At 39.0% G+C, this 16,524-nt stretch overlaps 1 protein-coding gene across 3 annotated transcripts in view; it reads right to left on the bottom strand.

Annotated features, from left to right (window-relative positions):
- Window positions 1-16,524, bottom strand: part of Ccny (cyclin Y) — a 203,463-nt gene that overhangs the window by 130,075 nt on the left and 56,864 nt on the right. The window contains exon 1 of one of the 3 annotated variants that reach the window (XM_063253664.1): window positions 13,490-13,509. The exons of the other annotated variants lie outside the window; for them this stretch is intronic. The gene's annotated coding sequence lies outside the window, so the exon portion shown is untranslated. Of the gene's footprint in view, window positions 1-13,489; window positions 13,510-16,524 lie in introns of those variants that run through there. 3 annotated transcript variants of the gene reach the window in all.

Genomic DNA, 16,524 nt, shown 5'->3' with positions numbered 1-16,524 from the left:
AGGGGTGAAAGGGCTAAAAGTCTGGAATCCAACGAGAAGCAAACAATTCCCAAATGAAGAGCTACTGTAAAGACACATTTGACTACAAATCTGGGTCCTGCACATTTTTGACATCAATTTGAGGATCAGAACATTCAGATCTCTCTGTATTACTAAATTATAAGTGAAAAATTACATTCTTAATAGGAATATATTAAAATGCTTGGAAACACTAATTTTCTCTTAACATTGAGAGACTGTATAAACCAAACCTGTCCAAACCTAAAATTTTTAACATCTCCCTCCTCAAAACCTCTTCTTCAGTTCTCCAATTTCCACCTACTAAAAAGAGCATTTGCCCAGACACATATGGAAACTCAGTTTTTGCACTGGTACTAACAAATACAGCACTATCTATAGGTGGGTTAGGTATAAAGGACAGAACAAACAGGCCTCAAAGAAAACTGAATTCAGTAACACCTAGTTACACAACAGAGGAGAGGTGAAGAGCTGGGAAGGCCACAGGAGGGTCTGTATGGAAACACCAGTCATACACAAACCCACTGTGCCCTGCAACCTTTACATTCCTAAGCAAGCTCCCTAAGGCTAAGTGAACCACAGCTTTCTGTCTTTGAAGACACCAGAAGACACAAAGGTGAAGACACAAAGGTCAAGAAGCTGCTGGGAGATCACATTCCACATACCTTTCTGCCTCCCTGTCAGGAGACAGATCCTCACTGCCTTCTGGGTTCTGGAGGCTAGGGCTTTCTAAGTATGCTTCCCATGGTCCCAAACACAGCTCCAAAATACAAACCCCCTTGCTGCAATCTAGGTTTGGATGCACAGCAGCACAGTATCTCAAGACACACATTCTTCGGTATCTCTTTGTTTCTGTGCCAACCTTCCTGGTGCGCCGGACAGGGATTACATGGAGCTGGTACCTTTGTGGTCTCTTCTCTGTCTTTATAAGCAAAATGGCTCATTGTCTTTTCTAAGTCAAATCATTCAGGCCTTGGCCTTGACTTCCCTTTTGTGTGAACTGGACAAGTGGTCACAAACTGCACGGAGTCCTCAGGATCGACCACTACTACAAATTACAAGATAATCTCTACATTTAAGTAGGAAAAAAGATTTTTTACTTGCCAAAAATCTGTGAATCCATATTAATAAAAATAAACAGTGAGAAAGAAGAGCTCTTCCTTGCTATAAAATGCATACTAAAAAATACAAAAAGAGCAAAAAGATTATCAATGGAAAATAAAACTACTGAGTGAACATGTGGTTTAAAAAATACAGGATATTTACATAAGCTCAATCGCCTATAAGCAATTTATTACAACGAGAAAAAAGGGGAGCAGGGATTTAGCTCAGTGGTGCAGTGCCTGCCTGGCAGTGTGAGCTCCCAAGTTCAATTCCCGGCAGTAACCCCCCTCCCTCCAAAAAGAAAAACAGCAACAGCATCCTGGAAAAAAGGATCAGATTCTATACATTAATCGAGTGAATCAAGGTAACATCCCCCTGTGCCTCCTGACTCAACCTGACTCAACGCATCACCTCTGTGGTGTTCCTGACACATGCGTAATAAAAACTCAATCAAGTGGAAACAAGACAAATGCAAACTGAGGAATATTTTACAAAGTAAGTCCTTGTACTCTATAAAAATGGCAAGGTGAAAAAACACAACAAAATATCTACTAGATGTTAAATGGGTAAAGTACCTCTACCCATTCAACTACTTACTGTGGACCTACTGTGAGCCAAGTACTGCTCTGGGTGACAGGAGTCTCTTAATAGAGAAGACACAGTTCCCATCATTATGAAGACATCCAAGAAATAGGCCAAAGATGATGATGATGATGATGATGATGATGATGATGATGATGATGATGGAGGAGAAGGACAAAGAAGAGGCGGAGGAGGAAAAGGAGCAGAAGGAGCAGGAGCAGGAGGAGGAGCAGGAAAAGGAGGAGAAGGAGAAACAGTAGTAGTAGTAGTAGTAGTAGTAGTAGTAGTAGTAGTAGAAAAAGAAGAAGTAGTAGGAGTGGGTGGTAAACATTGTGTAATAAAGTAAACCAGTCCTGGGGCTAATGCAGTAGCCTCCACTGTCAGACAGGGAATGGGATGCCCTCTCTGGACAATATTTTTATGGAAAGATATAAGAAGGCAATATAGACAGGAGGCCCAGAAGGTAATCACAAAACCTTTAGTAAAAACATGGAAGGCAAAAGAAAAATCGAGACAGGGTCGGGTTTGCTAAGTGAGAAACACTGAGGAGCCCTTGGGCTGGAAAGGAGGCCTACAGGGCAGATGGGACAAACACAAAAGATTGTAAGCCCTGGGGAAGATTTTGTGTTTCATTCCAACCACAGCAGGAACTAAACAAAGGTTGTAAGAATGAACAGATAAAAAGAATGGATCACAGGAAGTAGTAAGAGCCAGGGAAACTTCCTACAGCTTCCCAGAGATCCCTGTCTGTGACTATAACAGTCTTTTTTCCCTACCTAACCATAAACAGAAGCATTACTGCCAAACCAAAATTCACGGTAGTGGAGTATCTGGTGAATAATGTACAAATAGTTTAGCAGGAGTGGATTTTTCCAAAGAAGCACTACCCAGCAAACCTTGCTGCAATGCAGACTACGTAACAGTTAGAAGCACTCTTCCAACCTCTTCAATTTGCCTTCCTGAATGCCACCCACTATTTCCCCCAACAACACACATCACCAGCACCCCCCATAGTGGAGCCTGACCACTCTGCCAGTCCCAACTTTTAACAGTGGATTTTGACCAACAAAGCGCTATCTTAAGACATACAGCGGTGGTGTAGGTATGATATATCTCAGTGGTAGACTACTTGCCTAGTATGCACAACATCCTGACTTTCATCCCCACCACCACAAAAATAAAATTTTAAAACCTAAAAAAAGATGTGTAGGTGTATTTACCACACACTAATCTGCTATAATCATGGCTACCAATGGACTGCTGAAACAAAACTCTAGAACAAAACCCAAAACCAGCTAATGGGACAATCTGTACTGTCTTTAGTTTTTGCAGAATTAACCTATCTACATGGCAAAAAGAAATGTACCACCAAGAAAGGCTCTCAGCATCTATCTTCATAATACAAAATTTTTTGCAGTTAACTCAGAGTACACATCACTTAAAAATGGAATGGAAGCAAACAAGTATCCAAAAATGTCAATGAAGACAAACCCTTTCTACATCGTTATAATTTAGCAAAATCAATTAAAATGAAAGGAACACTATAAAGATATGAAATGGGAAGTTGTAAAACAGGAACACTTTTTGCATTTCAAGTTATATAAGCTGCAACAAAACAGAACACTAAGATGAGAAAGCTGACAGATCTTCACTGTAAGAATATTTTTTAAAAATGCAAATAAACCTGGAATTTAAAAGCAGCAACTTGGGAGGAAAATAGCAACTAAGGTAATCAATAAGTTTTCTAGTTTTAAAGCTAACAAAAGTCTCTGAAACATTTTTCTAAATTTCTTAATATAGGGGGCTAGGGATTTAGCTCAGTGGCATAAGCACCTGCCTTGCAAGCAGGCGGTTGTGAGTTCGATCCCTGGTACCAATTTAAAAAAAAATTTCTTAATATACATAGCCTTTCTTTCCCATTAAGGTTCTTTTTTATCAAAAACGTTTTAACATATCCTCTGCTTTACTTTTATCCAAATTAATTCACTTTAGTTCTACTGTGCTTTGGAATTCCTTTAGAAAATTGATTATGTATCTTAAAATATATACACTTGACATTATTTGAAAATGCTGTTCTGATATTTGCTTGTGCCAACCACTCGCCAAATTTCTCCAACCTCCTCCCTGCTTTGCCCATTTCCCACAGCTAACAAAAGCAAGGTTCCATACTCGATCGTAACCTTGACCCTACCATAGCTGAACGAACACCTCTCAAGAAAAGCCAAGCCACCAACTGTACTGAGTCAGCTCAAGCCTCTTGACTAAGACACAGAGATTCCAGTCAATCAGTTGTGGTCATAGAACCAAGAATGTTGGGGTGGCCACTTTCCACTATGTACAGACAAAGAAAGAATTCTGGGGTTTTTTTCTCTTTAACGCAAACAAACTAACAAAAAGTGGAGACACAGAGAAAGATACCACCAACTAAGACTGGTAAGAGAATTTAAAATCAAGATGCTTAACCTCAGTTCCTACAAGCTGCCCACCTCAATTCTTCATGAGATGCTTCTTGCGTTGATATGCATGAACAAAAAAGCTTCATATACAGCAACATTCCCCATCCACGAGCTCATCGGTTTTAAGAGACTACTGTACCACACAAACAACAGACTCTAAAATAATGCTTTTATCAAAGTCAGTTTCCAATATATCTGCTGCTATTCACTCTATGGTAGAGTACCATTCCCTTGAGTATAGGCTCTAATAAGCAGCAGTGATCGAAATGTCACTTCTGAATTTAGATTATAAAAAGATGACATGTGGGGGCTGAGGATTTAGCTCAGCGGCATAAGCGCCTGCCTTGCAAGCAGGCAGTCGTGAGTTCCATCCCTGGTACTGATAAAAAGGAAAAAAACAAAAAAAAAGATGACATGTATATGTACCAACTATCCACAATGAATATACGTATTAGTGCCACAAACATATACTAAACATATGGGGCACCTCTCCTGCTACCTCCCAGATCATCTGGTCTGGGAAAACTGTGCTGCCACGTATGGAAACCAAGCTGGCAAGAGATGGGTGTCTGCAGTCAGCAGCCGAGTACTGTAAGTTGGCCCAGAAACAAGGAGTGTCCCCAAAATGGAGGCTTGAGAAGACAATAATTCAACTGCACTCTTACAAACACTGGGCTAGAGGCTCTCAGCCAAGCTATGCCCAGAGTTCTAAGCTACAGAAACTGACAGATGATATATGTTATGTTAGGATATTAAATGTTGGAGTAATTTGTAACATAACTTATAACTAATACAATTCTCTAAAACATAATTTTTACTCAAATCAACCAATTTATTCTTGGGGGTATGTAATCATGCTGTGAAAACTGGATGAAAAAGAGGTGTATGTAGTGTGTGGCAGTCAAAGGCTATGGACCCCAATGTCAAGAGGCTTGCTTTCCGACTAGAACTGCCAGAAGCTAGTGGTATGATGCCAAGGAGCAATTCTTCTTAGCAACCCTCTTGTCTTTCCTGTAAAATAAGGATCTCTATTTATGCTCTTTGATGATACAAACATTTTGCAATTCCATGAAGGCTACTTTCTCACACTTAAAAAAAAAAAAATAAAGTAGCACATTTCCTTTTGCAGTTCTGAAGACCTCCATTCTATACTCCATGTTATATACTTCATTTTCCAGAATCCCAAATACATGCAAAATATACATACTTCTATTTTCTAATGCACTTTTATTATTATGAAATCTCTTCCAAGAAACAACCTCTTAATGAGTCTAGTTTATTAAATAATATGCTTGGGGACTAAGCCACTAACAACAAGTTATCTGACTTCAAAGCAAAACTATGCTCTAATGCATCCAGGTCTTTCAGAGGCAAATTTCTCCCAGTCTGCGGCACTCTCTCTTGTTGCTTCCCACCCCACTTCTCTTACCTTCTCATCTCTGTCCTAAGGATTTTTTCTGATCACATTCCCCCACCACTTACAGCATGGGTTATCACTCTGTCCACCTTTCACTTTCATGGTTATAGTCAGGGTTCACAAGGGAAAAGATTTAATACAGGACATACAGTTTATAAAATTATTTTATAATATTCACTAAAAGAGTCAAATGTAAAAGGGTATAGAAGGTCTTTCCACACACTAGAGACAGAAAGAATCCAGCTAAGCGCCTGGATCCCACAGCAATGTCCTGCACGAGTCCAGATGAAGTCCAGATGAAGACCTAGAATCCATAGCAATGTCCTCCACAGTGTCCTCTGGAGGCCCAGAGCCCACGACAGGACCTCATGCAAGTCTGTATCACGGATTTGCATTGGAAAGGCCCAAATATCAGTGATGGAAGCTGGAAAGTCTGCGCCAGAGGAATAAAGGATCTCTGCCAGGACTGGAGCCAGAAAGCAACACTCAAGGTAAGGAACAGAGCTCCCGCAAAGAGAACAGTAGCCATCCTCAGCAACAGTGAGGACCTGAGCTCTTCTGAAGAACCGTCAAGTTCATACCAGAAAAGCTAGCATGACAAGTTCTCCAGGAAAATCAACAGCACACTATCTTCCTCTCCAGTTTTTTTATTCTGTTGGCAACAATCCTCAGGTGGGCCTCCACCCCAGCACAAGATTGATTCAGCTGGGTGCAACCAACTGACTATTAGTTAATCCACCACACATCCTAACATTGTAATCCCTTATTTGCCTATCTGTTCTCCCCTAATCCATCAGTGGACAGTGACAATTTTCCTAACAAATGTTACCCATGCTAAGAGGGCATATCAGGAGTTGACTACACACTCTTAATCCTCAGGCTTTTGGAAAAAATTTTCAATTTCAAGGATCATTTCCATTTGTATATTTATAAATATGCTTACTTCTAAGGGGCTGACTATTCTGGCTCAAATATTCTCAGACACGATGTTTAATTGTCAGGAATCCTACATATACTGTACACTACATATTCTGGAGCTCCCTTCACTTAGGAAAACTACAAATCAAGACTTTAATTTGTAAGCCTCAATGTCAAAAAGGTCACACTGTAGCTTCCTCAATCCAGCAGCAATATGCCAAAAGTAAAGAAACTATCTCCTCAAATTGTTTAAATAGACCCAGCCCTAATCTTTCCTCATAGTGAAATGATGCAATATTAAACAGGGCTTTCCCCATGACCTCCTCAAAGTTTTCTCTGAAAAGAATGTCCTAGAATACTGAATTTCGGAATCAAACAGCCATTCAATTCACTGCCAAGTTCTAGAGGCTGGATAGATCATCAGGCTGCAGCTGATGAGACTTCGCAAAACTACAAAACCCTCCAGAAAGCTCAAACCAAGCCAAAGCTACAGTCAGAAAAATGCAGTGGTTTACAAAATCCTCAGTCATTCCATCCCTACATTCTTAATCAGAGGAAATTTCTTTTTGAGAAAACTGGAAAATAAGGTGAGTACTAATAAAATGAAAAAATAACCAAAAAACTGATTTTAAAGCTGAAATGAAAAATAAAACTGCAGGCTTCACAAAAAACAATTTACCTACTTTTTCTTTATGACAGACTATATTAAAAAGGTGGGTGGGGATAAGGAAGAAAAATAAGTGAATTATTAGTTTGATTTTAAAAAAGCGTAAAACATTAGCTTGGGCATAGTGACACATGCTTGTAATCCCAGTGGTTTGGAAAACTAGACATCCCATGTTTGAGCCCAGCCTGGATAACTTAACAACTTGGCAAAACCATGTCTCAAAATAAGAAAAGAATTTTTTAAAAAGGCTAGTGATGTAGCTCAGCACAAAGCCCCCAGTAACCACCTCATAAGAAAGAAGAAAGAATGTACGAAACTTCCCAATACATACAGAATGTTGTCTCACCATCTGCTGTCAGAACAGTGAGCAGTGTCTTTTCTGTCAGTAACACCTAGGAGCATCCTCTTAGAACATGACACTAATTCTACTGAGTAGAAATAAACAATGGAAACTTTTGCAAAACTGGAGGATGGGATGGGAGGGCATAGTTCGCATCAAAGTCAAAACTGATGAACATCCCAGAGATGTGTAGCCTACAGTCTCTAAATCCTCTTCGAACCCCTGAATGCATTAAAGTGATAAATGCAAAGAAAGTACAACCATTAGAAATAACCATGTTTCTCGTTCATTCACTTTGAATTCTAGGGCTTGCTGCCCACTGATTCCCAAAGGCAGTAGAAGAATTGCCCCTTCAGGGGAAATTTCATTTGGAAGCCCAAACCAAAAAAAATTACTCCATCCAGCATATCAACAGAGCTAAGACTGACAAACTGCCATAGCTTCATCTTACTCTTGAAAGAGACCCTGAAATTCCCATAACGCTAGACTTAGCAAATACACACTCACATGTGAATATGACTAATCAATGCAAATTCATTTACAAAAATTAGTTCTTGGAATATAATGCTAAAAAGTCCCTAGTCAAATATCCAGGGGACATCAAGATTATAATGTAATGTCATATTCCCAACCATGTTAAAATTAAAGTCAGACACAGATGGCAAGAGAAAAGCATATAGCTGATTCCTTAACCCTCAAGTTCCTATGTCCACAGTGAAGGCACAGATGTACCCTGAAGACACAGGGAAGTTGTGTTACATCATTCTGTACCCATGAACAGACAGAAGACAATTGGCTGTCATCCAGGAACTAGGTGACAAGCTCAGTCAGCCACATGATGTATTTGCTGATTTTCACTTTGGTCAACCATTCTCTTTCCTTCAATTTTCTCCATTCTTTCCCTTATTGCCTGCCATGATGCTGTCATACAGAACATCCTGGATGTAAGTTTCATTCTCAAAAAATTCAACTAACACTCCAAACGTTTCTTCCAAAATATTACTTTAGTAAATGTCACTATATCCAGTCTCCTGGTTTCATGTCAAAGTTGCATAGGATTCTCATCAGCAGAGCATCCCCACTGCTGAAAACCACTGTCATGCTTGCAGAGCAGCCCAAGTCACTTCTGGCAAACGATTGTCACCAAGAATAAAAGACACACACACACACACACACACACTACTGGCTGCCTACAAGGACTAGTTCTCTTAGTGTGTGCCTGTGGGTCCTCCCAGATTCACCCAGTGCCAGAACTGTCCACAGCTCCTCCACGTCCCTTCTCCATATTGTCCACTCCCATCCCCAAGCCTGCCCACAGCTTCCTCACCTGAGCCATCAAGTTGTAGCCTTCCTTCATAGAAGAATTCTGCAAATTTTTTCCAGTTATCTTTGACCTCCAATTGGTGGAATCACCGATGCCAAACCCACATCTACAGACATGAGAGCCAAATGCTGCAGTTTTGCCAGGCTTCCTCCAAACTTTCTCTCACAAGATGGAAGAAATGCAAAGTCAGACATGAGATTCATTTCCCAAAAAAATTAAGTCAAATGTATGCTAAAGTAAAAAAGCAACTGCTATCTCTTGAATGTATCAACTTTGTTTTCAGGAGACAGAAAGCAAACTTAAATGCTATATAAACTACTGATACTTTCCAGGTAAAAGAGCAACACACACTACACATTTAAGAAAGTCATCACTCACCCATGACTTGAGCAGAAAAAGGTTGCAAAAATAATACTATCTATATAAACTGACCAAAGTAATACTTTCGGTAAATGAAAGTACTAATACTTGATAAATTTGTAAGTATAAAGGTTTTGAAATGGATTAAAGACAGTATCCTGACTCCTTTTTATTCTACACTTTCAAAGAGTACACAGCTGGTTCCCCTAAAGTCTGGACTTCTCTAAGCAATTACACAAAGACTCTTTCTAAATCTAAAAACCTACTTTAAGAACTAGAAATACAGCTAATGATAATTATGATTATACTTACTAAAATAGGAGTAATCGGTTAAAATTTTGAAAGTCAATTAAAATCCTGAAATCCTATTAACAGAATTCTAAATTCAGGCAGAGATCTCTTATCCTACCCATCCTAGCATTAATCCTAAACTGTGTTAAATTTTAAAGAAATTTACCAAACATAAAATATCTCTAGTGAATTTCTTTCCTATCCACCAACAGAAGCATCCATTCAAAGTAATGCCAAGTAATGATTTTTTTGCAACTTAAGTCTTTAATACATGGAAACTCCTCTGCACAGTATTTTCTATTGGTCTTTTAGAGTCAGAAGGTCAATAATCAAGTATCTAAAATAACAGTGACTTGCATCTCACCATCCAACCAAGATTGCTGCAAGGCTCACAAAGCAAACTGACACAGATGTAATTGTAGATGCTAACAATTATCTTTAGTGTAGCCCAGCTGTATCTCTCTCAGTACCAGGAGCCGCTGTCATGTCTACAGAATCCGGTACTTCTCACTGAGCATGGCACTCCCATCTAGCATACCCAGTGAAAATTCTACTATCCTGCTGTACATCTCAAGTGGAGAAAAAGATCACAAAACAAGAATCAAAATGACATACCCTAGGTAATGTAAGCAAGTTAAAATTCATTCACATTCTCTCTCTCTTTCTTCTGCATCACTCTCCTACCCGCCCCTCTCCTCTCCTCTCAAGATAATGAGAAATGCTGTGGAATAAACACATACATTCTTGCTCTTCTCCTCACTACATATCAAAAATACTACTAAAAAGTATGTATATTTTTCTTGCCTAAATGTTGCCTCAAAAGGACTCAGACCCTGAAGTATGACAATCATATCATCTACTAGCTCTTTTTTTCTGAAAGACTTCCTTAAAGTAAGTTCAGCTCAACAGACCTAGAACTAAACTTCTGATTCCATGTGATTAAGAGAACTTCAGAGTTGCTCAAATGTCCTGTTCCTCATTTTTTCCTTTTGGTTCTGCCCCTTCCTGGCTAGAAATGAATTTAAGGTTTGTGCTAGTTATACCTAGCAAGCAATGTGAAAGCATTCACTTCCTTAAGCTATTTGAGACAGTCAGCTTTGTAGAAGAAGGTGCTACAGAACTATTTAATCTTCATTTCCCTCAAAAAGCAAACAGAGGGCTGGGTATAACTGAGTGGAAGAGCAGTTACCTAGCTAGCATATACACCTCCTGCATTTGATCCCAAATACTGGAGGCTGAGGCAAAGGTAAATTTAAAAATTAGGTAGTAAACTAAAAATCCCAACCATGAAAGAGTGCTAACCGAAAGTATACAGGCTGACCATGAATCTCTTCAAGTGGGAACACGCCTGGCACCAGGATGTTTGGATTCTACATACAGAACACTCCTTATTTAGCATCATGGGGCACAGGATTCATGGAGCTCTAGCAAGTGATGGCAGATTGAATACTCAACTACCACTAACCAGCTTTGAAACCTTGAACAAATTCTTCACCTGTAGAATAAGAATGATGTGAGGAACAAAGATCACACCTGTCAAGAAATTAGTACTATTCTTGATCCCGAATTAACACAGTATATTCACTGTCAATGATCTGCGTGCCCTGGACCAGAGACTGCTCCGCTCTGAGACTCAGGTTTTTTATTCTATAAAATGAGTGTGGTAACAAATGACATCCTGATTTTAAATTAAAAGAGGGAAAATAAGACAAGTAGGTGGGGAGAGGACATGGGAGTTATTAGCAATTTCTCTCTGGGCAAATCTTTAAAGCTGCTAATACGCAGTTAGTCCATGGAAGAGATGAGGTTAAAAGGGCTGCAGATACAAAATCAAAACAAAACAACAAAGAACAATGTTCACACAACATTACTCACATTTTAAATTACTCCTTTGTCTCACCACTCTTATAAACATGTATACTTTTCCAGCTATCCTTCTCTTATAATGAATCTCTTACGTTATAGTTTCTCTCAACACACACACACACACACACACACACACACACAATCAACTACCGTTTGTTGTATATATTACAATACACTTTACATTAAAATCAACATTGAGTGCATTCACTCCTAATTGCATATGTTCATGAACAGCTTTTGATTAATTACAAATATGAGCCTCATTTTGATCGTAAATGGTGTAAGACTACAGTGAAAGTCATTCATTGGAAGAGGACAAGGAAAAAGACTTAAGATACGACATAACTAAACAGATTTCCATTACCCATGGCTTCTTTCCTTTCAGCTTGGGTTTTGTGGGGGTTTTTTCTTTTAACATGCTTTAAAATCTTTCTGAAGTTTCATTTTTAGGACTTTATCTTATCTTCTACCTCTCAGGTTAAAACGCAAACAAAACCAGAGTTTCATCATCACTCTATTTTCATCACAAGTCCTGCTCATTCTTGCCCTCGCTCTTCTTCCCCGTTTGCCTAAAAAGTACATGTGACAATATTCTGATCTGGATGTCCTTAAATGGCTGGCTTCACTCACTCAATAAAAACAAAATATCTTCAAAAAACCAGGGTCAGCTGGTTGTGGTGGCACATGCAAAAGAAACCAGTGTCCTAATAGTGAACAAAACAAATTATGTCGTATTGGGACATCCATTCTAGTACAGCAGCCATTATTGCGTATGCATACACTCATACAGTACAGGAAGATATAGAATGAAGAAACAGTATTACAGAGGATGCTTACCAGTCACTTACTGGTGGAGTAGCACAGGGACATTAAATAATTGGAACAACCTCACTGAAAAATGAGACAAACTAAGATAGAAAGTGGTGAGAGTTATGCAAAAAAAATACATGGTCAGATGAGACAGCACACACCTGTACCTCTAACTACTAAGGAGGCAGAAAGAGCAGTCTGGGAAACCTAGTGAGACCCTGCCTCATAATTTAAAAAAAAAAAAAAAAAAAAAAAGCATAGGGATGTAATTCAGCATTCTCTGGGTTCAATTCCCAGTATAAAAAAAAATGAAAAGATGCACAGAAAACATTCCAGCCAGAGGGTGTGTGGTATGTTCAAAGAACAATGCAAAAGGAAGTCAATGTGGCAGGAATGAGTAAGGGAGACTGCTGAGGGCAGGCATATCCCACAGGGGTTTGGAATCACTGGTAAAGACACAGCTTTTACTTACAGGAAACAGCCACTGTAGCTTCTGTCTAGAAGAGTGATATGTTCAATTTTAAATTAGATCTCAGCCTTGAAGGCTGCTGGTGAGAACAGACTGCAGGGGCAAGGATAGAAGTGGGCAGAGCAGGGAGACTGGCAGAAACAACAGCTGCCTAAAGGAGAAGAGCAGCAGGACAGATTTTGAGAAGTGGTTGAACTCTGGATGTATTTTGAAGGCAAGACAACCATGGTTTTCTAGCATATTGGATCTAGGTTAGGGAGAAACTGAGTTGTAAAGGATGCAGGAAACTTAATCATTGTGAGGCAAAACCCCAAAATGACACTATGGTATGGACGTTCCAGTAATTCTGTAAACTCTCTTTGGCCGATTATTCCACTTTTCCTCCCATCTATCACAGAAGTCTACACTGAACCACTGTTGCAGACAGATGACACTTCTATAGATATGACTGCAATGATCAGAGATACCTTGTTCCAGAAAGCAAGTCCAGACTTGTCAATGTGATGGCTACTCAGGCAATGCTAGCCATTTACTGGATGTGCGACTTTAAATACTAGTCATACCTCCTCTCTGCCTCATTTGTTTGCCATAAAAGGTAGGGTAGATGTTATTACCGGTAGAGTTATTGTGAATTCCAAATAATGAACAGAAAGTGAGCTATTAAAACAGCAACCAACACAGAGCAATTATCACTGTCACTGTTGTTAAGTGGTCTTGTTCCTCAATCTCTGAATGACTTCATGAAAAATAAGACCTGGGGAGCAAGTGAGTCGAATATAAATTTTAAAACCATAAATAACCCAAGATTAAAATATATCAAGCACAGGACACACAAGTCACTAGCAGGTATCACCACAGCCTACCCACCTGCCTTGGCCACTGAAACCGCACACGACTAGCATTATCCCACTATCTGGGCGGCAGAGGTTAGACTGAGGAAAACCAGGATACATACGTCCTACCTGTGTGATTTAAAGAAATGGAACTATCACAGAAGTTTCACGAACTCAACATTTTCACTACCAGGGTTCAACATATAATAAAGATAATATCTAAGCACATCAGCTTTTGATTACACTGGAATCAAGAATTCTTGAGATGCAACTTTAAAATGTTTTTTGATAATTTAATGATCAAACTACATCCCTCAGTATCTCAAGACACCTAAAGATAACGCACTCTAGGGATGCTCTAGACCTGTAATTAAAATGGCCTACCTACATATAACCTATACACATCCTCGCACATGCTTTATACCATCTCTGCATGACTTGTAATACCAAATGCAAAGTAAACGATATGAAAATAGTTTTCAGGGCATAATCACATGTTAAAGGTAGATGCAAATATTTTTCTTGGAACTTTTTATTACAGTTACATTAATTCACAGATATGGCCTCTAAGGATGATGAGAGCCACCTGAAATTAGAAAATTCCAATATATAGAATAAAGATAGATGGATAATTCTCATGATTTAGACCTAAAATGCCTCCCAGAATTCTCCTGTGTCTGAAAGTTGATTGAATCAAGTGCTTTATTCAGTAATTTCATCCATTGATGAGTTCAGGAGCAGTAAGTATTGTTAGAAGGCGGATCCTGGTTCAAAGTAGGGCACAGGGGACATGACTTAGGAGGAGGTATTTTCCTCCCTCCCAGCTCCTCTTTTCTCACTCCACTTCCTGGCTGTCAAAGGATGAACACCTTTTCTTCCACTCTGTCTCTCTACTATCCTGCTGCTCCTTTACAGCCTTCGGTCATGCACTGAAACCACCACAGATTGAAACCGTAGGTCAGAATAAACCTCCCCTCCTTTCAGCTGCAGGTGTCAGGTACTGGTCACATGACAGGAAACTGATGAAGACAGGTATGTATATATACATATATAGGTTTGTATATAAACTCACTGTCTCTCTATTTAAGTCTGTTCTCTTCTCCCCAGCCTCTGATATGAGATTCATTTCTTCTAGAGTCTCTCACAGGAGATAGCACTTCCAAGCAGTGATTTTTTTAAAAATATTTTTGATCTGCAGTTGGATGAATTCACAAATGTGGAACCCAAGGATACAGAGAGCCACCGGTAGAAATTCAGATAGACACAGGGATATACAAAATATATGTATTTTAAAACTTGAACCTATTCTTTTCTCCCAGCCTCTGATATCACATGAATTTCTACCAAAATATCACTGGAACAGGAGGCAACACTTCCACCCAGTGATTCTCAAACCCAGCTGCACCTTAGAATTTCTTGGCGAGCTTTAAATAAACATATTAATACTAATGTCCTGGCCTAGATTTCTGGCATATCTGAAGCCAATGCTGAGAACTGCTGGTCAGATGAATCCAAAAAGTATTATTTACTGAATTTGGGGGAAATTATTAATTGTTTAAATTGTAACTCAGAAATTCTGGATTTAAACTAGCAACACTCTAAGAACTGGATCTGGGAAGAGATAATACTACAGTCTAGACTAGAAAGCTTCTTAGTGTGTTCTATATCAGTAGTGGTGGAGCTATGGCACAAATACCACTATTGTTTGTATCACCTGAAAGTTCTAAAAGGTTTGCCATCACTACTCTATGCCCTCTCAAAGAATGATCCAAACTAAATCTGCAAAGCAGGGGCTGGGGATTTAGCTCAGCGGCATAAGCGCCTGCCTTGCAAGCAGGCAGTCGAGTTCAATCCCCAGTACCGATAAAAAGGAAAAAGACAAAAAAAAAAAAAAAAAAAAAAAAAATCAGCAAAGCAGACGTTGGTGATATTGTAAACATCCTCTCAAAAAAATACTTGATGCCAGGCCAGACGTGGTGGCCTATTCCTCTAATCCCAGTACTTGGGAGGCTGAGACAGGCAAATCGCTGCAAGTTTGAGACCAGCCTGGGCTACAAAGAAAGCCCAAGGCCAGCCTGAACCTCATAGTGAGACTCTGTCTCAAAAAGACAAAAAAAAAATTTTAAAATTGAAAAATTAAAGGGGCTGGTGATTTAGCTCAGTGGCATAAGCACCTGCCTTGCAAGCAGGCGGTCGTGAGTTCCATCCCCAGTACCGATAAAAAGAGAAAAAGAAAAAAAAATGTTAAAAAAAAAAAAGAGAAATTAAAAAATGCTTGATGACCGACAGTGGATTTCTTTTAAATGAAAGAGGACACCATTCTGTTTTACTGTTCACTGGCAATATCCAAAGCACTAGGGCCAAATGCCTGGTTACAATTGCTTTTCCTGTTTCCTTCCTAACTCACATGAACATGCAGCTTTGTTCTTAGAAATATGAATCTTTTATTTTTCTTTTTTTAAAAAATCTATCATTTAAAATATAAAGTCTCCACCAAATATTAGTTCACGACATAAAGAAAAAAATGCTTACAAATGATTTTTTTGCCTGCTAGCATTGCAGAGAACTGAAAACAGCTTTCTGCAATAAACTCATTCCTTCCTTTAAAATATAACACTTATTAAATCTTTATTAAATATTAGGCATTTCTTTCAGGTGCTTGGGGCTATAACAGCTCTGGTTTTAATATCCTGCTAGATGTTTAATGATGCATAAATGTAAACACATAGCTATAGTTCAGACATCTAAAGAGTACGCTAAGATAATGAACGTCTAAAATAGCACTAGAAAAAAATCGTATGGAACCACAATTTACTAAGTACCTATTATACACTACAAATTGTGTTAGTCTCTGTCTATGGTACTTATTTAATAAACTTGCTATCCTAAAAAGATGAAGTTACCATTCAGAAGAAATTAATAAAAGTCAAACAATGAGAAAATGCTTCCCTTTAGTAGTTTAAAAAGGTTTCCATACTATAGCGAGTGCTCCATTCTTAAGTAAGCAAGATTGTATTAAATGGGCTGGAAGGTATAGCTCAGTGGCAAGGCACCTGCCTGACCTGCTTG

Source organism: Cavia porcellus, unplaced genomic scaffold, assembly GCF_034190915.1.
Source record: "Cavia porcellus strain 051 isolate PalLab524CR breed Dunkin Hartley unplaced genomic scaffold, mCavPor4.1 scaffold_7, whole genome shotgun sequence".
NCBI lineage: Eukaryota > Metazoa > Chordata > Mammalia > Rodentia > Caviidae > Cavia > Cavia porcellus.
Note: the sequence above shows the minus strand (reverse complement) of the source record. Positions and strands in the feature narration are given on the sequence as shown.